At 35.9% G+C, this 22,005-nt stretch overlaps 1 long non-coding RNA gene across 7 annotated transcripts in view; it reads right to left on the reverse strand.

The window, feature by feature from the left end:
* The window catches only part of LOC130831327 (uncharacterized), a 142,681-nt gene that overhangs the window by 87,876 nt on the left and 32,800 nt on the right, over positions 1-22,005 (reverse strand). For 6 of the 7 annotated variants that reach the window (XR_009048038.1, XR_009048034.1, XR_009048033.1 and 3 more), the window contains exon 3: positions 5,779-5,939. This is a non-coding gene — a long non-coding RNA (uncharacterized LOC130831327). Of the gene's footprint in view, positions 1-3,573; positions 4,554-5,778; positions 5,940-22,005 lie in introns of those variants that run through there. The other variant, XR_009048037.1, reaches the window with a different exon arrangement.

A 22,005-nucleotide genomic window follows, 5' to 3' on the forward strand; every position in this document is an offset into this window, starting at 1 on the left:
TCCATCCAAGGCCTTGGCTTTGGCAGCACGCAGATCATAGCATCAATACCAACCACCAACATTAATGACCGAGACTGCAGGAGAGCAAGCACTCAAGTTATTTGTTTTCGCAGTGGATTAATATACATTGGATGGCTCCTCCGAGCTTTTTAAGTGCATTGGAAGACTGCCATGCCGTGCAGCCAGTTATAAAAGACTGGAAATGCTAAGAGAAAATAAAGTTTGGGGAAACCAAAAATGCCATTTGTGCAAGCTAAAGAAACATGTCTCATCCTTTTGATTTTTTTCATTCACAGTCTTTCAACATCTGCAATTAAGATTGTATATTTAGATTATTTAATGCCTGTGAGCAAAGGTTAAATGGGTTTTAATAGAAATAAGTGAGGGGGTGGGATAAAACCTTTTGGAATCCAATGAAACATCTAAAATGACATAATGTAAATTAAAACATCACAAAAAAGGGATTTTAAAATTGTTTACATGAGCAAAGGTGATATACCACTCCCCCCAATCCACACTAATATTTTAAAACTTTTAAAATTGAATTCCAATGTTGTATGCAAGTGGATGGATAAATTGGACGTCTTAAATATACAGCTGGATTTTTTTTTAGGTATGTGTATATACATGCAATTACCACCCAGATTAAGAGATCAAGAGCTAGAACATTTCTAGTACCTCAGATTCACTTTATAATTATTTTATCTATGTAGGTATTTAATTTTATCCATGTATGTATGTTTATAAAAGAAATTAATGTGACTCCACTTCCTGTGCTGTACTTACTTAGGTTTTATACATTAGAGGTTTCCAAGTTGTTTTTTTTTTTCCTACTCTCTGAAACAGTGTGCATAAATTACAGATTATTTCTTTCTTGAAATTTTGATAAAACTCTCCTGTAAAACCATCTGGCCCATCTATTCCGTTGTTACATATTTCTGTGCAGTCATTTTAAGTTATCTTTTACCAGAAAATCATCAATTTCATCTAATTTTTAAAATTATTGGTCTATATTTATTATTCAAAGAATTCTCATATTTATTTTTATAAAGTTTTCTGGATATGTATGTTTGTTTTTGAAAAATCCAGTTGAACATGTGTCTAAAACATGAATTTTAGAATCAGCATGTTGCCTGTTAGAAACGTGGTGGGATTCTGTTCACACACATAACGGGACGTGGGGATGAGAAACCAGCCTTTGAACAAATGATATACTTGCTCGCAGTATAAATATACTTGATGTTTAGGGCTGGAAAAAAATGAAAAGCTCTCAATTCAAACTGGAGGGCAAAGAATCCTGGTTTAAAAAATAACAACAAGGAAACAACTTTGTTACTACTTGCAGGTAGTGTTTGACCTACATTCTTCAGACAGTTCAAGTAACTGTATATTGTTTTCATGGTCTTCAGTTTTGATATAATTTCAAACTTACAGAAAAGTTTCAAGAATTGGTAAAGGAACTCCTATATACCCTTTACCATTTACTATTATTACTTACTATTTGTTTACATTTTGCCCTATTTGCTTTATCATTTTTTTCTCACTTTCCTAATCTCACTGGATAAAAAGATGATAGATAGATACATAGATAGATGATAGATAGATAGATGATAGATAGATAGATGATAGATAGATAGATAGATAGATAGATAGATAGATAGATAGATAGATATAGATGATAGATAGATTAGGTAGATAGATATTTATTTTTCCCCAACTGAGAGTTAAGTTGTAAACAGCATGTCCTGTAAATACTTCCTTCAGTCTGCATTTCCTAATAATAAAGAACATTCTCTGACAGAACTTCAATCTGGAATACATTCTCTGTCTTTCTGTTTCTTGCTTATTTTGTAGATTGTCCCTTAATTTGGGTTTGCCTGATGTTTCCTCATAATTCAACTCAGATTATGCATTTTTGGTAGGAATAACAAAAGTGATGCTCTTTCCTTCTCAGTTCATTTTATTAAGAAGGTGCTTGTTGTCAGTTTGTCCAAATATTAGTGATGTAATGTTTGAAGACTGAGTTAGTATCCACTAGGTTTCTAGAGTATAAAGTGATGATTTCCTCTGTGATTAATAAGAAAGTTATTCGGAGCTACTGTAAGTCTGTGTAAGCATATTGTTCTTTAGCACATTTTCACGACTAGTTTTATTATTTATTGATGATTTTCTACCCACATATTGTTATACAATTATTAGTTAACTTTCTACTTAGGGAAGAGATTTTCATTCTCTCTGTTGATTTACTTATTCATTTATTTTGTTTTATTCACATGGGATATTAGGTTTTATTTTATTGAATGAGTTGTAATCCATTTTTATAATTATTTTGATGTTTAAATTATCTATATTTGATTATCCGGGGCTCTTTCAAATTGGTTCTTTTGTCCTTTTAACACACTCTAGTATGATTCTTTGAGCACTGTCTTGCTTTCTGGGGAAACAATACATTCTATACTCTTAAATTTTTCACTCCTAACTTTTCCTTTTAAACATTTGGAGCATTCATTGGAGAATTCATTTGAGACTTGCCCTTCCCAGTGAGAAGAGGAAGTGTTATGTGCTGTAGTTTTTGGAATAATAGGAAAGATGCTAATCCCCGAATTCCATCTCTCCCCACAGACTGAAATTTCATCCTCAGAGCTTCACCCTCAGTAGCTGTGATCCCTAAATTAACATAATCTCTAAAAGCACAAGAACTCTGTCTGCTATACTTACCAGTATATATCTCTATGCATCACAACAAAGAAATGTTCATTGAGTGAATAAATGCATGAAAGAATGAACCATAGGAGTCATAGAAGAAGAAAAAGTGAGGACGAGCCAACTCCCATGTTGCCTCTGTTTTTTCCTCTACTGTGGGTTAGGATTTTCAATCTCATCGTTAAAACCTTATTCATATATTTCATTGATCCTACTTTTTTTTTCCCCTTTATTTTTTTTTTCAGATCTTTATTGGAGTATAATTGCTTTACACTGTTGTGCCAGTTTCTGCTGTACAACAAAGTGAATCTATTTATACATGTATCCCCATATCCCCTCCCTCTTGAGCCTCCCTCCCACCCTCCCTATCCCACCCCTCTAGGTCATCACCAATCATATGTCTAAAAATTTTTCTCCCTTGGATCCTATGTTTCGTAAGGCTTGTCTAACAAGATAACTTCATTGCTCCATGATCTTAAGGAGTTTGCCCAGCTATCACAAGTCTCTTCTACCAATGGGTCCTCAATAACATTAATCATTCACATGTCAATACCACCAGATATTGTTACGATTTTACACTGAGTCGCAACATTCTGCCAAGTCTCAGACCCGGAGTGTTTACCTAAAGGCAGGGCAGAGATACTTTCTGGAAAGTCCACACTCAAAATTTTCTGTGTTGACTGTCGTGTTAAACTATTATATTAGTAATAAAAGTTGCTGCCATACGACATACAGAATTGAGTCTCGTTTGAAATACTAAAAACTTGTATTCATTTGGACAGAAAGTTTTTTAAAAAGTTATATGTTACTCTCCTCAAGCCTTGCTCATAAGACAAATAAAACAAAAATTCATTGCATGAAGAGCAGATTTATTGAAGGTTTGTACTTGCCAGTAGTTTGACTATGCTTTTTTTAAATCATCAGAAATGACTTTTTATCACACAAGATAAAAATTACTGGCCTTCAAGAGATAGAAATCAGCCAAAATATGTCTGCTGTCCCTACCAGATTCAGTCTCCAGTAATGTCAAAGGATAATTTATAGAGCTCTCTGTTCTCTGAATGAAGAAATATCCAAGTGTATGAGTGACTTCGGACTGTAAGATAAGCAAGACTCCTAGCATCTGAAACTCTGCCAGCATAACCTGGTAGGCATTCCTGCTATGGTCTGAGTGTGTTCTCCCCAGATTTATATATTGAACTCCCACTGCCCAAAGAGATGGTATTAGAAGGTAGAGCTTTTGGGAGGTGCTTACGTCATGATGGTGGGATCCTTGTGAATAGGGTTAATGCCTTTGTAAGAGAGACTCCCGAATGATCCCTGGCCTCTTCTGCCAGGAAGTCTGGAGGAGCGCCCTCACCTAATCAGGTTGGCACCCTTCTTACCTCAAATTTCCAGCCTCCAAAACAGTGAGAAATACATTTTCTGTTGTTTATCAGCCACCCAAACTGTGGTATTTTGTTATAGCAGACCAAATGGATTAAGGTACCATCCTGCGGTTAAGATAAATTTTATGACATTTATTCAGAACACAGAGGCAAATTTCTCTTATTTACAGAAATAAGTGCAATTTAAAAATAACATTTCTAAAAAGGGAGATCTAAGAAAAGACTTGTGAGGGGAACTCGAAGACATTATACTGCTTTCTTCCTTAGAATTTTAAATTTTAGGAGAGACCAAAAAATGCTTATTTATCTCACTTAAAAAGAATAGACAACAGCAGTAGATGATCCCATCTACTCTCCATGGTGAAGCAGGTTTATCATTGCTGGTGTCAGAGACACCATATAAAAGGACTTTTCCCCAAATCTTCCTTCTTGGACAAACTTTTGTTGCTTCAGTTTACTAATCTGTAATATAGGAATAATACTGAATTTGTAAATCAGTGTGAAGATTAAATAAGATTAAATCTATAAAGGATTTAATCTACTGAGATTAATTGTGTACTTGGTACACAATTGAACACACACACACACACTCACACACATTAGTAAGGCTTACATTTCCTCCAGGTTCATCTGGGTGTGCTGTTTTAACCACATTTTCCAAAATTTGCCTGGCAGTGATTTTCAATGTATATCTATGTCATGGAATTGCTTTGTTTTGTTTCTTTCATTGATCAATCCAGGTAAAGAGTGCCAAGTGATCAATGATCATTTGAAACTTTGCCGACTATTTTAGAAATACAGATAGTAGGTGAGTTGTCATCACAGGAAATTTTGAGCAGTGCTTACCTAAATTATTAAATTGTATTTGAAGTTCTAGAATGTGTGTTATTAAACATGGATCATCTTTTTTTAATTTAATCCAATGAATGAAAACTTTATTCACTTGTTTAAGTATCTGAATCTGTCATAGGGACAGGCATTTAACAGAATTTGTAAATGCCTGTCGAAATCACTTCTTAGTCACAATGGACTCTATACTGCCCTCTTAAGAATTCAATTACTATACTACTAATAATTACTCGATTCTATCATATAGAATGACTTTGTGATTTTCTTTCAAATACATGAAATAAGTAAAATATGATAAGATCACAAGATCTGGTGGAAGCCATCTTTATATCAAAAGAACACACACACCTCCACACAGTTATATTTCACTCAACATATTTGAATAATATGATTTATTACTTGTTTATGTTAGCACATTACATAGATTTAGTTAAATTTTTATTTATCTGTGTTTAGGTATAGTGTGCCTTGTAAATGTTTATTTTAGAAGGTCATTATCTACACATGTTGAATTGTCCCTGATAAATAATTGCATTTTAAGCTTGTGACTCCAATGCAGGATTTCTTGTTTTGTGTTCTGCCCCCAACTGTATGTCACCCAGATTGCGAACTATTCAGTATGGATTTGTTGAATAAATAAACTATATTGAATAAGTAAATTGAGGCAAGGAGAGAGACAGAATCTGTCAGAATTTCATTTTAAAATAATACTACAAGGAGAAAACAGGAAAATAATAGAAGTACAGGGAGGTCAAGCGCTGAGTAATTTCTAATTGCATACGGTTTCCCCCCTTTGGTTTAGAGATTTATAAGGAAACATTATAGATAAGTTTGTTACCATTAGACTGTGTTTTCTCACTGACACTAGGTCGGTGTACACTGTTGCCCTCCATGCCATCAGTCTCCCTCAGCTTGTGTTCCTTCTCTGGTAAGAAGAATCCGTGGTTTATGCAGGCACATAAAACTTACAGGCGAGGAGGATGTTTAACACAAAGGAAGCTAAAAAAGAAAAGAAGTATAGATAAATTTTATAAATGCTGAGCAGTGAAATCAAACACAATTCTCTGTTCTTTCTGAAATGCTCCATTCTTCCTGTCCACACCTCACTCACTTGTAGTCATCTATTGCCCTAGGATTCCTTGAGTCCTGAATGCAGGTGCCCCATCTCACCCCCTCACACCTGCCACTAGGGTTGCAGTATTGGAACTTGAATGGGTTCAAAACTCAACCAACGAGTCCTTTCCTCTGTTACTTATTTATGTGTTTTAAGGTCACTGCCTCTGTATTTAGGTGGTTCCAAAGATAGAGCTACACAGTTAAATGATCTGAATTATACTCTCCTCCAAAGCATGCATCAAATTGTAAAATATAATTTTGAAGATGTTTTCCCTCCCACAAAATACCAGAAGGAGTTTAATGAGAACCCACAGATTTCCTTACCGTTTCTCAAGTAGAAATAGCACAATATTGCATCTCTGATTTCAGTTAGTGGGAGAACAGTATTAGTACCTCCTTTCAACAAGAGAGAGTCACATTTCATACGCCAGAATGCATTTTCAAATTCAGCTATCAATGTAGGGGTTGTTAAAGGGAAAATAACTGAAAAGAAATATAAGAAGTATTCCAAGTCCTCTACGTGGAAAGAATTGTGCTAAAAATCAAGTTTTATCTTTGCCACAAACAAGCAGTGTGATTTGAGGCAAGTGATTAAACTCTGTGAAACTCAAATTTCTCAATATAAAGGCAAGAGTGATATCATTAACGTCTTCCCTTCAACCTTGATGATCTATCAATCTATTTAAAATCACCTTCTGTGTAATGAGATAGACAAAACGTAGGCAGGTGCGTGTTGTGCGCACGCACGCATGCATGTGTGTGAGTGTGTGTGTGTATGTGTGTAACTTATTGAATGATGAATACATAGTAACATCTTCTGGTCACATGAGGTTAATGTGGGTTGAATAAGCCCAAGTGGCTACCTTTTTCTCATAAGTCAGAAAGAACTGTTTGTCAGCTTTGAAAAGCACTTCTCCCTCTAATAGAATTACATTGAAGATGGAATCCATTTATAAGAAAGCTACACATAAATGTCATTTACCCTGATCATGTCCATAAATGGGATGTACAAACCAAAGTGGGAAACATTACTTTAAAAGAAAAAGCAATGCATGTGTGTTTTGCAAATTGTTTTCATAGTATACTAGATAAAGAATCCTTCTTTGTATTGATATATGTAACCAAATGTGGAAAAATACAGAAGTTTGGAAACCAAATATGGAAAAAATATATATGTATATGTATATGTGTGTGTGTGTGTGTGTGTGTATCCTGTTGGTTCCATTTTTCTGATTTCCCTGGAGAACCTTGAGTAATACAACTACCTGACATAGCAAAAGAATAAAGGATCATCCTACATGGCAATGGACATGATAGAGTGGAGGATTTATCTTGGATTATCTATGTGGGCTCTAAATCCCATGACAAATGTCCTAATAAGAGTGAGACAGAGAAAGAATTAACAAAAGGGAGAGGAGGCAGTGAGATCTCAGAGGCAGAGACTGGAGTGATGTGGCCACAAGTCCAGGAATGCTGACCATCACCAGAAACTAGAAGAGGCAGCAGAACTGTGAGCAAATAAATTTCTGTGGCTTTAAGCTACCCTAAGCTAGGGATCCACAGGAATATTGTTCAAGCCTGAAAGTATGGTGGCATTTACTGTTAGGTTTCTTTAATGATCAAATGCAGTACCTCTCTTCCAGAAACCACACATGTATTGGGATCACTAGTTTGGGATAAATTCTAGTATCTGCTTCTGAAACCACCACGTCTCTATAAACTCAGGCTCACTTTCCTAGACTTCTTACTCTCCTACTGTGACACTGTGAGTTCTCTTTCAGGGATCCCCACTGTCCTTCCTTGAAAGTGGATCTCTTTCAGGACTGCTCAGGTCCATCCAGACGTTATGTCTCTACAGTTTAGTAAAGGGCAAGACCTAGTTCTTGCTCCAGCACCTCAATTTGATATGCAGTTGAGCTTTCTTGCCTAGAACCACTTGCCAAAAATCTTACAGCACAAGAGCCTGACCAGCTAGACAGCTTTACACTCACCTCACAGTTTTTTTAATAGTGTGGTACCTGGACTACAAGCATTAGCATCATTTGGCATCTTGTTAAAAGAATGCAAATGTTTGGGTCCCTCCCCAGATCTAGTAAGTCAGAAATTAGTAAGTCGGAAGCTCAGCAAGCTGTGTTTTAACAAGCCCTCCAGGTGATCTTCTGATGATTTTCGGGCTTAGGTAGCTACTGAACAGCTCTCATGACAAATTTACATGTGGATGACAATTTCTATGGCTTTTTATAAAGTACTGAATAACAACAGAAAACGTTTCTTCTAGGTAAGCATAATTGTGAGCAGAAACAGAGAAAGAAGCACCAGAAAAGTTAATGTAAGTAACCACGGTGACTAAGACTATGTATGATACATTACCTGCTTCACAAATTTGACTCTAATTGATTTTTATATTCTAAGTAGATATTGAGAAAAGCTTAAGTGGGTATCTGTTTCTATAACATTCCTCTTCAAACACGTCTTTTTCTAAACTTTCTTATTCGAAGTCCAATATAAATAATTACTTTTAGAATGTCAAAAAAAAAGAAAATGTAAATATCAGAGTAGTTACTTGTACTTAGACAGTCCTGCTGCAGATCTCTGTTCACTCACTCACTAGCCCAGTAATCTCAGACAAGCTTCTCACTGAGACTCACTCCTTGGAAATGGTAAAATGGGGTTAATGATTATCTACCTAATTGGGTTGCTGAGAGTCTGTAATAAAATCATGAATACAAAGAATAAGACAGAATGTTTGGCATGTAATAAGTACTCAGTAAATATTAGGTATTATTTATTTTATAATATCAATGTTTTATGGTCCCAAAACAGCCCCTTCTCTTTGGCTTTCTGCATGGTCTGTATTTCCTCTTGACGATGGAAATACCTCCTATTTTCTCCTTTATTATTGTCAAATGCAGAGAATGCAAATATATGAGATTGCTGGGGAGACTTGGCAGTCTTTGTATATTTACTCAGTGTGTTAGATGCAAATCTAATTTGGGGATATCTCACTAAGAACATGATTTGTTATCTGACTAAGTCTGTGCCTGGTGGATTGAGCTGCTTAAGGTGCTTCTACTACAGCTGGGTGTATTACGGATATTTTACTTAAGTTACCTTTGCATTGGATCTCATTTCCGTCTCTGCGTTTGTTTATCATTGTTCTTGTGGTTGTGATTATTACATTTTTCTGATTATACATATATAAATTTGGATCCTTTTGTGAACCTTGGATCTATGCCACCATGTATGCTAAGCCTAAGAATTCACTGAGGTGATCAAAGTTAAGATATGAACATGCTAGGAAAAGACAAATAAACAGAGTAAAATACCACAAATACGAATTATGACTAAAGGTACAAAGAAAGAACTGGAAAAATATATAAAAACATACATACATTAAAATACTTCAATAAAGAGAATGGAAACTAGCTCTTCTTCCTTGATAACACAGAGGAAATGGATTTACAGTATGACATAAAAACAGTAGGCTGAATTCCCTGGTAGATTGGTTTATTAAAATATTTTAGTGAATAAAATTAACGTAAGAGAAGCTATATAGTAAGTAGGAGAGTTAAGAAGGTTAGTTAAGATTTGAATCCAGGTCTAGTTCACTGTAAAGTCCCTAAATATATTCATGTCATGCAACATCATATTATAAGAACGATAGGATATCTTTGTCACTTGGAGGTCTTTGAAAAATAGAATAAACTCATATTCCTGAGGCTTTACCTTTGTGTGAAAAAATGAATAGCCATTGTGCAGAGAAGTTTGCTTATATTCATTTTAATTACATATTGTGGATAATAAAACATATAAACTTTATTTAAGCCATCCTATTAGCTTCATGTTGGTCTAGTTTGAATGCTTCATTGCCAAGGTCTAAGGACAGCTTGCATACAATTCTTTCTGTAAAAGAGTGTTCGACACTCCCTGCTCAAGTAAGCCTAACTACTCCCTATTCACTGCAGAGCCAACAACTGAGTGTAAGTTAGTTATTTACCATTCTAGCCCTTTCACAACCTTACCATCATCCATTCATTCAATATTTACTAAATGCCTACTATGTACCAGGCAGTAGTCTGCAAATACAGCAGTGATTTTTAAGAAAGACAAAAATCAATTCCTTCCCTGATATTACTTTCTGGTCACTCTCCATTCTCAATAGATTGTCAGCTCCTTGAGGACAATAATTTAATTTAACATTCTTTTGTGTCCATCTGTGGCTTCTAATGTAAAACTCCACTTTTGGATAAAGTTTTTTGAATAAAGAGATTTCATGAAAAAGAAGAATCTTGGAGCTGGAAAGAGCCTCAGAGCCTTTGTTTCATTGTGTCACTGTACAAGTGCTCCATTATAAAATGCCTTTGGGAAATGCAGCATTAGATTTCTCTTGGGGATTCATAATGCACATTAATGCATTAAAGATCCTTAGAATTCCTACTATCAAGAACTTCCTAAACAATTTTTATCACAGAACTATTTGGGAAGATAACATTTTAATACCCTTTAATTCCTTGCTATTATTTTATTGAATATTAATATAAAATTATGTTTTGCATGTAATTCTAAGATAAATTACTGTTAAATAGCCAGTAAAGTGTTCAATGTACAACCATCTCAAATTCCTTTGTAGATTTGTGATTTGTATAGGAACAGTAAAGTTATTTGAGGAATTTACAGACGAGAGATGAACAAGGTATTATTCTTTTCCTGCTCACATTACTTATTGATGTTCTACTTTCTTAAGACCATGCAAGGACGTAATCATGAGTAATTCCCCAGCCCCAACTTCATTTCATTTGTTCCTTGGTGCAACAGTTTGATCAACTCCCCCTTGACTATTCTCTTTTGTACAGGAAGAACTGTCTTCCCTTTATGTACCCATGTTACGGGGCATTTCATCACCTCCCCAGAGCAACCTTTAACTTATGATGGATCAAGTGCTTGTAAAGCGAAGCAGATTTAACACTTCTCAGATTACAAATGCAGGACCATAAATGTAAAACAGCCCAGTATGTAGAAAGTTTATTTCATAATTAGGAATGGAGAGCAAAGCCTTTATAAACCTATTCTCAATTATCTACAGTTCCTTCAAAGCAGAAATCTGGAGCCAGGCTTGGCAGAGCGTTTTTCTAGCCAAATGATTATCAATATACACCTGCACTGTTAAAAGATGGCGTCCCTAAATAGCCCATTTTCTTCTCCCTCTCCATTTGGTATACCAGATGTTTTGGCTTTTTTATTTGTTGAAGAATGCATTGAGTTCCCATATGTCCCTTTAAAAAAATTATAGCTTTTAAAAATAAAGCTCTCTTCCTAAACGGCAGTGGGCCACAGATAAAGACCAACACGTGTTGTAACTCAGAAAATCTGTTGCTGTGGTTGCCATGTTATGATTTATTGGTGACTTATTTAAGATAGACATTCTTGGTGTTACTTTAAGTTTAGAGAAAAGGTGGATTAGAGCTATTTCCTTAATTTTGTAAGATATGGGGTACATGTAGAAACTGAATAACTTTATTTTGGTCAATCAACTGCTCAGTAACAAGGCTGAGTTTACAATTCTAAAATTCCTTGTCTGCTTCTACATCCATTTCTCTCACTATACTTCCCATTTCCTACCCTCACCAGCCTGTTACGTCTGAATGTACAATTATGTCAATCATGCCTACTTTACTCAATGAACTAATCTTTCTCTTTTTCTTCAACTGAAGAATTTCTTTCACGAGATTTTGTTGTTCCTGTTTCAACAAGTCCTCTGTTCTAAAACTGCAGTTCCTTCCTCCAGGAGTAACATGGATATTAAGGATGTGGGGTTTATTCTAGTTCCATATACTTCCCTCATCAGAAAAAGGCAGAAAGAAAGTACATACAAATGAATAAATGTTATTAGTCACGAAAAGCTTAGATGGGAGCCATCCAAGTTGAAAAGTCAAGGAGTAAATCCTGTGCACGCAGAGGAAGAAGATACTCGCTAGCATGTAACTATTATGAGTTGGTGTGTGTCCACACGAAACATCACATCTGCAGTTAGCCGGTCTCTTCATTATCATAAGCTACTGTTCCCAGCATGTATACAAGCAATTCCACCTCCAAACCTTTGATCAATATGACCCCTTGTCCTCAAATGCCACCATTAAGGGCTCAGTATTACTGCACGAGTACAATATAAACTTACCTACCTAGAAGACCAAATCTCCATTTTATCTAAACTCTGACAGTATTTCATTTTTATCTCACCTAGAGGTTTTATCTAAAATTAAAATTATTAAGTTGTAACTCTCCTCTTATGCAATAAATTTTCTAACAACACAATCCAAATATCACAAGGCATCCTTTGACTCTCCTCAAAGTGTCTAACATGTACTTTGATGTAGTTGCAGTTTAATATTTAATTGTTAGGAAACAAAAATGTCCACTGTCACTATCTTACCATTTAAAAAATAATAATATTTGGTGGTACTAGCTAATGTGTTTAGACAAGGGAAGGAAATGACATGTAAAATGAAAAGGTAGAGGTAATATTATTATTAAGATTATTTTTGTAGGTAGAAAACCCAATAGAGGCAATTGAGAAACTGAAAAAAATCTAATAAGGTTAATAAAAAGTTACTTTGAAAAATCAATAGCTTTCCTATTATAAACCCAATAGTTAAAAAATATAATGGATAAAGAAAATGTAATATATGTATATAAAACGGAATATTATTCAGCCATGAAAAGAGAAATCCTACCATTTGCGATAACATGCGCGAACCAAAAAGGCATCATGCTAAGTGAAATGAGCCAGGAAAGAAAGAAAAACACTATATGATCTTATTTGTCTGTAGAACCTAAAAAAAGTTGAACTCAGAAACAGAGAGAGTAAAATGGTGGTTGGCAAGTGCTAGAAGGTGGGAGAAACGTGGAGATGCTGTTCAAATGCCCAGCATGGTGGTCATAGTTCCTAACAGAGTATCATATACCTGAAATTTGCCAAGAGAGTAGATCTTAAGTATTCTTACCACACACACAAAAAAAGGTAACTTTGTGATGTGAGGCATGTGTTAATTAACCTGATTTTGGTAATCATTTCACAATGTATACCTACATCAAATCATCAAGTCGTGTACCTTAAACATGTACAATGTTATTTGTCAATTATATCTCAACAAAGCTGGAAAGAATATATAATGGAAGAAAAGATTCAGTTTATAATAGTAGCAAAAATATAAATTTCCTTGGTATAAATACAACAAAAATATAAAATTTCTATATAAAGATTTGATTAATTTTACTGAAAACTTTTAAAATGTTTGAATAGATAAAGCATCTATTTCATCTTATGAAGTAAGAGTACATTATAACACAAATGATTCCCCCTAATTAATCTACACAGGTAACAAAATTCAATAAAAATACCAAAATGTTTTGTTACTACTTCAGCTATTCTAAAATAGAATAGTTGAATTGTATACAATTTCTGAGGAAATTCTAGGGGAAAAAGATATAACAAGCTGTCATAATTACAAAGAACATAATGGACTCCAATAATAGATCCTGATAAATATAATGGTTTATAATAAAGGTGATACTCATATTAGTGGTAAAAGTATGTATGATGGTATATGCACTGTATGTCCACTTTAAAAAAATACGGATCTCTTTCTCGTCACTCACTCAAGGTTCTAGGTAGATTAACAATTCAAACATGACAATAAAACTACAAATGTATGCAATAAAACATGGAAATCTTTATGTGTTATAATTTTTTAAGAACTTTTTTTGAGATACAATTGACATACAATAAACTGCCTATATTTAAAGCATATAATTTGATAATTTTTTTCTTATTGGTAATGTATGTATGGCAATCCCAGTCTCCCAATTCATCCCACCCCAACACCGCCCTCTTTCCCCACTTGGTGTCCATAGATGTGGAATCCTTTGTATGAATGATCCAAAATCCAGAAACTATTTTGTTAATGTTTTAAAATCTGAATACATAAAAATTGTATTAAAAATCTGAAGCGGGAAGAGCACAGAAGGTCAAAAACAAAGAGTATCCTGGGGCTATTTACAATATTTGTAAGACAAATAGAAAAGTTTCGTTACTTTGATGCATGAAGCACTCCTTTATATCAATAAAAACAAAATCCATGAATAGGCAGTTCAGAGGAATGGAGGTACACATAGTTTGAAGAGATGTTCATTTTCATGCATAATAAGAGAAAGATGTATTAAAATATTAAAATCATTGAGATACACCTTTTCTACCCTCAGATTAACAATGATCTACAAATTCGGATCCTACTGTGTCGTTAAGAACACCTGGTAGTAAGCACTGGTGAGTTAGATCAGTAAAGAGAAGGAGAAAAGGCGTACCTGGCAGAAGCAAAACCATTTGCAAAAGGCTGAGACAGGAAGATCCTTGGAAAGTTGCATGGACCTGTGAGTGGGATGACGGCTACAGTCTGAGCTGGGGTGACTCTTCCTGGGCCTCAGCCTGGTAGTCAGTGTAGGGATCTGGAATTGGGTCTTAGGAGCAAAGGTAAGTCATTAAAAGAAGCTGGCCAGGTCAGATCTGCACTCTGTTAGAGAAAGACTCCTTTGGCTTCTGTATAGAGAGTGGATTAAAAGGGAGGAAGAACCAGTGACAGTCTTTGACAAGACTGATAGCTCCGACAGGTTTACGATTTCTTGATGACTGCCTGAAGCATGAAGGGTGTCCATGCTCTCCATGGTCTTGAAGTGGTTGGGTGAGGGGCCTCCTGGGATCCCCTCAAGACACTCACCTACCCTTTACGATTCATCAAACACTTTCATTAAAAACCAAATAAGCATTTCTTATTACTAAGGAAAATGTCTCTTCTTGTATTTAGAATAAATGTTCACATGCTTCCACTACCCAGTATTTGTGTATCAATGTGCCTGTGTGTGTTTGTGTGTGTGTGCGTGCACGTACAGACTAAAATATTATGTGTAAACCTACCTCATTATAAGTAATATCTTTTTCTCATCATATTCTTGCTACTGATTCTCTGGCTTTTGTCATCATAAATCCTTCCACTTATTTCAAAATTAAGGAAAAGGCCCTTCTTTGCCTTTGAAGTTTTTACTGTGACATTGTTCAACTATAATTATACGATATGCCCTATCATCTTGTGCTCTACAATACCAATCAGGGACTTGGCTGATGAGCTGAACTATTTCCCTTGTTCAATTAGTTTGAAAGTTTCTAATCCAAGATTAGTTAATTAATCTTTTCAGACTTTCATTCTAATCGTAAGTCCACTCTAGGAATCAAGAAATCATGTGATCATAAGCAGACCTCGAAGACGGGTTCAGCATGAAATGCTCAGTTAAATCCTCTTCCACAAATGGATTTTTAGTAAGCCCAGGGTTTCCAAGGTTGTTTATGAATTTTGCCACTCTAATATAATCAATAGCATTTTTAATTATTCATTTTGTTAGTAAATAAAAAGATGTGCCTTCACTCCCAGGTAGATTCTTTAACTCATTGATTATTCTTATTTTTATAAGGGTCACTGGCTTTTAAAAGAATTGAAGTTCATGTTGCCAAGTCGTGGAAGAATGGGAATATCAGTGTAATGAATATCTATTCTAAGTATAAGAGGGGACAATCATTTTCCTTATTAATAAGTCGTGCTTGTTTGTACAATAAGTGGGGATGAAAAAAAGAGCAAGGACTTTGGATTTACTTAAGTCCTTCAAACAACGTCATGCACTTAACTTGAATCCATTTTTAATCATCTTTTCCTGATAAGAGAATCTGTTTACCATACTTTGCAGATTGATAAGGATAATTTTAAGCTTGTATGAGCAATTAGCATGCCATATTTTTAATTACCTTGAACTTCACTTAGCTATTCTCTGAAATGTGTCATTCAATATTTTTTCCAGCTCAAATTTGACTTGAGTAGAGTCAATAAAAATGCTTCAGTAAAAATCCTCTGAATTAGATTGAAAAGGGACATTTTTCTCCTGATGACTCTACTTTTAAAGTCTTCCATTAGTTGAATACTGCTTCCTATGTGCTGAGGTTAGGGTACCATTTCCCACCATGGTGTGGTGTGCGCATCTCACAAATTGTCCCTCTCAAGTCCTAATTCAACACATAGAGTTTTGCTTTACTTATTTCTCCTTTTAAGCACCTTCTGTGAGTAAGCACTGAGCTAGTTGCATTACAGATTTTATTAATATAATCCTCCCAACAGCCCTATGACTTTAGGAATATTTACCCCATGTTACCGATGAAGAAACTGAGGCCCAGAGAAGTGTATCTGCTTTCCCAAGGTCACCTTGCTGATATGGGTCAGAGCCAGAATTTGGACCTATGTCTATCTCATGTGAAAATCCGTGTTTGCTTGTTCCAGTACATTAATTGCCAAGAATTGCCATCTTAATCGAATTGCATTTCCAGAAGCATGTAATATGAAGCATTGTCTTGTTTTTAAGATGCATTAATATTTAGACTTCTTGCAAACCCACCCTTTTGGTTAATACAAAGCAAGTTGACCCTGACATTCTAGTTATCATGAGACAAGATCTAAGACAGTGGCTCGACCAAAAAAAAAAAAAAAAAAAACACAACTCTTTGTCTCCATGTAACTACAGTCAGATGAGCTGTGCTCTGACCTACTCAGTTCATTTAACAGACTCCAGTACCTACTCTAAATGGAAGGGCCGATCTATCCTCAAGGATGCTGTCATTTGGAATTTTAGGTCATGCCACACTGCACACCTGCACATCAACTTAACAACCACCTTCTAGCTAGCTCCTCTGGCATACTGTATATTAATAGAATATTGATATAGCAAAAATACTGTTGTGGGATTCATCATTTGGTAAATCCTCCACCGTCTGCAGTTTTACAGAGCCATTTAATTAGCAATTTTACAACCTCCTCTCCTCTCATTAAATTAATTAATAATTAAGTTCAAATATAGGCATCTTTAATGTCATAATTATATTTCAGTTTTATGGTCACTGGAGTCTAGCTCATTAGAGGAAGCACTCGTAAACCATAGCCCTGTTTAGTGGCTGAAGCATATCTATGTCACCCAGCTGATTCCAGTTGGTATTGCATTTTCTCTATTTCTTTTGTAGCACTACCATTTTGTAGACAGAAATTTCAGTCTTTGTCCTCTGTGAGCATAAAGTAGCAATTGCAGTAACGACATCAACAAATGCAATGCAAAACAGGTATGATGTGATTCTAAGTGTCCCCTTGACTTTTATGATGTCCTCCTGGCATGTTTTTGTAACATTAGCCCTCACTGTGCTTGCTGATTGGATCAAGTTCTCCCACCCCCTACACTTGGCATTAGGCATAAAGTAACCACGTCAGAGACTCATGAGTGATGTCCTCTCATCGACTTTATGATTTACTAAGTCAGTAACGGCATTTCACACAATATGGTAGGCTGTACATTACTTTAGATGGAGTGGATTTATTTCAGTCATTATTGCTGATTAAACCAGCTTAGCTGAAGAAGCAAAACAAAACTTGCCTTTGAAATTGTTCTTATTTAATTTTGCTCGCCTTCACATAACCCAGGACAGCGCTAATTATTCCTTGATGGAGCTCATATTTCTAATGTAATTCATATGTAAATTCTAATTTGATTCACATGGGAATGTTTGTGTTCCTTGCCTCCTTTCAGGCAAGAACACAAACAGAGAATTAAAACTGTTTGGAAATGAAAACTTGCTGTTGCCTTTTTTGACCTGGCTTTGATTTGCTTTGCTTTGTTGTTCCTATAATAGGGCTTAATCACTTTTGAAGCTTAAGATTTTAAACTGTACTTAGGGGATAAAAACAACATTTACACCTTTAAAGAATTTGGGGATATTTTGAAGGTGCAAATTGCATTCTCTCATGCTAACAAAAGTCTTATCATTTAAAGCTTTGCTCAAGTTTTCCCTGAAAGAAGATATTCTTAAGAATCTAAGTACCTTAAAATGACAATCTTCATAAGCTCTATTAAAGGAAAATATAATAATCATTCTACTGTCTTGCTGGTAACAGACTATCATGAAGATGAAATAAAAACGGGGCAGATCTCAAATTAAAGATTCTTTTTTAAAAATAGCGATAGGTTATTATGAGTTTGAATAGTCTTTGGTGTTGTAACTGACATCTTTGAAGAATTGTGAGCTAAGATATGCCATGTTTTAAAAAATGCACTAGGCTGAACCTGTAATGCATGCCAAAAAGATTAGGTGCCACGAGGTCAAGAGCAGGTGGAAAAACTATAGTGTGTTCTATCTAAAACTCACAGTAAATTTCCAGTGCAAGGTAATACCAAGGGGAGATGTGTAGGTGATAGGCACATCTAAAGAAACTGAGTGAGAAACTGAAAATAGAAAAGATCACAAACTGTTACGGAACCAAAACTTGGGTCTGCTTGCCCACTAAGTAAAGCCAATCTACTGACACCTGGTTGTGGTGAAGGAAAGTACAGCAATTATTGTAAGGCAGCAGACAAAAAATAGGGGTGGCTCACGCTCAAATACCTGAACTTCCTGAAGGGTTTCAGCAAAGTGTTTTGAAAGGCCAGGTGAGGAAGGGGAGTCCCAGGGTACATGAGGAACTTGTGCACAATTCTCTGATTGGTTGATGGTGAGGTAACAGGGTGGTGTCACAGGAGTTACCAAAACAATCCTTAGGCTGTAGTAGGTCTGGGGGCTACATACTCTTTGTCAACAGGAAGTTAATTTCTTCCATTGGTGGGGATTTTAGCACCTGTAAAACACTTCAGGAAATGTGCATCAGATGCTGTTATCCAGGCACTTCAGAGAGGAACTAAAGCAGAGGATGTAGGGGAGGGGTCTGTCCTGGGAAGGCCCCATAGGGTCCTGCTCGGTTACAAAGTGACCGCTTGGTTGGTGAGGAGCCGACTGTCAATTTGCCTGTCTTCAAGAGAAGCTTCCAGGCCAGAGACTTGCAGAGGCTCTTTGCATTTTGCCAGTTTGGCTTTTAGTCTACCAGATGTGTGTGTGTGTGTGTGTGTGTGTGTGTGTGTGCACGTGTGTGTGTGCCTGTTCTCTTCCCCCTCTACAATGAGGTTGAACTACACTATTATGCCCAATAAATTTTATATGTTATAGACAAACTTTTCACACTTAAGGATTTTTCCAATATAATTAAAGAATAGGAAAATATCTAAGATGAATGACCTGAGATTAAGTTGAATCACAAGTCTAGCCCTATTTTCCACTTTAACAGTATCACCCTTGACACTTTTCCAAAGTGAAAAAGTTTATTGCTGCTTCTTTGCCTTCTGTCTTATTACTCCTTCACTAGATGATGCTTTGTGATATATTTCACAAGTCGAGGAAGCTGCACTGTCTCAGTTAAGTAAAAATTACTAAGTGTAAACAGACATAGACAAATAATGACATATTTGTATTTGGCATCTGATTCACTTTGCACTGCAGTCAGAAAGGACCTTTTCAGTCATAACATCCTCACATAGACTGACTTTGTAATATCTAGGACATAATTACACTCACATTCAATATGCACACACATACACGTGCACATCATGCCAACATTAGAGCTGTCCGAAACTATTTTCAATAATTGATTTGCCGTTTAATTGAACAGCATGACTGACTAACATAGCTCATTACTTTACTCATTAGTTAATTATCGAAGAAAGTAGGACAAGTCAATAAAATGGAAGGCTGTAAATTCCAATACTAATTAGCACCATTTCCTTAGAGACATATTTAAGGGCAGATTGGCTACCTGAATGTCCTAGGACCTTGCAGATGAAGGAGAAAGGTAGATGCACCATAAATCTAGATTACTGGAAAGGAAGAAGAGTAGACAGTAAGTAGACATGTAGACTTGTACTTAGCTACTGGGTAGGAAATCATTATTAGGAGAAAGAAGGATTCTTCATCTAGTATACTTTGAAAACACTTTGCAAAACAAACATGCATTGCTTTTTCTTTTAAAATAAGGTTTCCCACTTTGGTTTGCACATTCCATTTATGGACATGATCAGGGTAAATGACATCTATGTGTAGCTTTCTTATAAATGGATTCCATCTTCAATGTAATTCTATTAGAGGGAGAAGTGCTTTTCAAAGCTGACAAACAGTTCTTTCTGACTTATGAGAAAAAGGTAGCCACTTATGCTTATTTAATCTACATTAACCTCTTGTAACCAAAAGATGTTACTTTATATTCATCATTCAATAAGTGACACACATACACACACTCACACACATACATGCACACAAACACGTACCAGCCTACGTTTTGTCTTTTTCATCATGTAGAATGAAATTCAAAGTCTCCTTGTGACAGTGCTAGTTGCATGCCCTTGGAAAAAAAAAATCTTCCTTTTATTGAGACTCAGCATGTTATCTATATAGTGGAAACAATAGGAACTACATTTCAGTGTTGTCGAGAATTTGAAAAGAAATAAGATATGACTTGTTCTAGCTGTGTCTGTCACAGTGCCTAGCATGGTTCTTGCTCTGTCCTGAATAAAATTCCTAGTCAGCCTATAGGAAGCTATCAGATGACCCAGAACAATGCTTGGCTCTGTCACAACAGAAAATCATTTGTAAAGTAAGAGATTCTGGCCATAGAATTATTAATTTAAATGGTCAGAATTTATGGGCCTGGTTGTGATTGTATATGTGAGGTGGATGGTACATGAGGGGTGCTCTGTTAGTGCTACCCTTTGCCTGGCTGCTTTGGCGATGATGTTTGGTGTAGCATTTCGAGTAAGAGATGGCCAATTAATCTTCCATTAACCTTGATCCTCTCAAAGATTGCTGTTTGTTCATGCTTTGGTAGAATTGGACCTAATAGGGTGCATACCTTCACATTGATTTTACACAGTTAAATTCAGTTATAAAAATAGAAACGTCAGCCTTTGTGTAGTCTGAAATTCTCCCCATGTATTTTCAAGTATGTACGCACAGAGTAGATGCAGCTATTATTAACCTATATTATAAATATTAAAACTGGGTGAAGATATTCAAGGATATGCAGTTAATTAAAGGCAAAGCTGTGATTGAAATTTAGCTTTCTGATTTTCGACTTTATTTTCATAATCCTAAATCTTATAGTCATGAAATATTATAGCCAGAAGGACGTCCAATATTGCCAAGTCAACTCTCTTGGTTCAGAAAAGGAAATGCAACCCTGAAAGGTTCAGCAAGTTTCACAAACCTTGGGACCAGATGGTGCATAGTTGCTCTGGACTCTGGACCTCTTTATCTCATGTTCCCTTGTCCCACAACCTCCTCCCTGGGAGGTTGCCTTAATCTCCATCTATCCTTCCTCGTTCACTCTTCTCTGCTTCATCCCCCTTCCTGGCTTGGACTCAGTTTTAGCAGAGGAGTGCTAGGTCTAAGAAGAAGGAGAAAACGCTTTGGCTCTTTAGTGATGAGCTTCAGGTTCCTAGAACTTACCTCTACGGCTTTATAACAATTTACTTTGGGGTGACTATGTGTGTTCTTTAGGCTTTGTTGTTTGTGTACGTATATATAATGGGTGAGAAGAGTTGAAGAAAAATGCTCAAATTTATCTTCATTTGTAAACCTATGCATATTCTTCTTGAACTACCCCCATGCTGGATTTCCAGCCTTGTATCCTACCCTTGTTCCTACAGCTTCTTGTGTTCTTACCTTATCAAATTCCACATAGTCACAAAATGCCCCAGGTGCTTTCACTTCTCAGGGCCTTTGTTCATTCCAGTCCCTTTACCCAAAAAACACTTCCCTTCCATCTGTCTTGGTCAGAACCCTATTCAGCCTGATAAGGCACATCTTATCATTTTTTCTGTCTTTCTGTGGCTGTGGTTTTCAGTTCCACAAGACGAAATACTGCTGATACTGCTTGATACTGCTGTCTGCCCTTTTGTGGGGGAAGCTATCTAGGAGGCTCCTAGGTGCTTCTGATGGGAGCGACTGATGGTGGGT

Source organism: Hippopotamus amphibius, chromosome 11 (genome assembly GCF_030028045.1).
Source record: "Hippopotamus amphibius kiboko isolate mHipAmp2 chromosome 11, mHipAmp2.hap2, whole genome shotgun sequence".
In the NCBI taxonomy this organism is placed as follows: domain Eukaryota; kingdom Metazoa; phylum Chordata; class Mammalia; order Artiodactyla; family Hippopotamidae; genus Hippopotamus; species Hippopotamus amphibius.